Raw genomic sequence first — 1,098 nt, forward strand, 5'->3', positions numbered from 1 at the left:
TGGTAAAGTATGGTCCCAACCAAATAAATGTATTTTATGACCCAGCAAAAAATGACTGGCAACCTACAATTTGAAAAATACTGTTTTAGATCATAGTGACTACACTGCTCCTTTTACCTTATTTATATTTTCATGTGAGTATGTTTTGTTGTTCAAATAAAATTTTAATTGGAAAACCCTTGAAAGTTTATGTCTTTTTTCTTGTTTTGTGCGGTAAACAATGTACACAGTAAGTGCTTAATAAATTGAGTTAATAAATTAATGAAAGAAGGAGAATAAGAGTAAGGGAAGGAAGGAAGAAGGTAGGCATAATCTTTGTCCTTTCTTGTTGGCTTTTGCTGGGTAGTGTTTGGTTGAAGTTGGTCCCCCGTCTTAAGGAAATGCCAGGGCTTTACCACACACACACGTTGTTCATTGTATTTATAACTATACTTGACACCCTAATGCATAGCAACTAGAACACCCTAGACATACAGAACTCCCAGAAGATAAAAATGTCATCAACCCCCACTTGTATTCACTACATTTGATATACAAGCACAAAACCCCCACAAAATGAAATACATTATATGAAATACATTCTTTTTAAGAAAAGTTAAATGATTAACTACTGAAAGAGTATTTGCATTGGGAGGAAAGGAATACAGAGTTCAAAGATTTCAAGGGTCGTAAGTCTTAGAGCCTTGCAGATTCTCTTGTTTCTAGTGGAACCCAAAGTGTAATATGCTCTGCACTTGCACCCATTATTAATCGTGCTGGCTGAGCCAACACCTTCAACCATATCTTGTCTACGTAGGAGGGTAGGCACCTAACAAAAATCTAAAATCTGCTTCAGCAACTTACTCTGGATTAATTTTCCTCCTTTGAACTTCTCTAGAGTCAGGTCTGCCCAGCCCCATCTCAGGGTCATCCTGAGCTGCTTCCTCAGCTATATGGTTCATGTGAACAGGCTGCCTGGGATTTAACCTGGTATATTCCCAAGACACTTTCCTCAGAATTGCCTCGCTACAACGCATATCTCTCCGCAATGTTTTTCTTCACCCCATCTGAATGCCAATTCCCAATCTGGGCCCAGGGGTCCTGTCTGCCTGACAAGCA

The sequence above is a fragment of the Mandrillus leucophaeus genome, unplaced genomic scaffold (assembly GCF_000951045.1).
Source record: "Mandrillus leucophaeus isolate KB7577 unplaced genomic scaffold, Mleu.le_1.0 Scaffold145, whole genome shotgun sequence".
In the NCBI taxonomy this organism is placed as follows: domain Eukaryota; kingdom Metazoa; phylum Chordata; class Mammalia; order Primates; family Cercopithecidae; genus Mandrillus; species Mandrillus leucophaeus.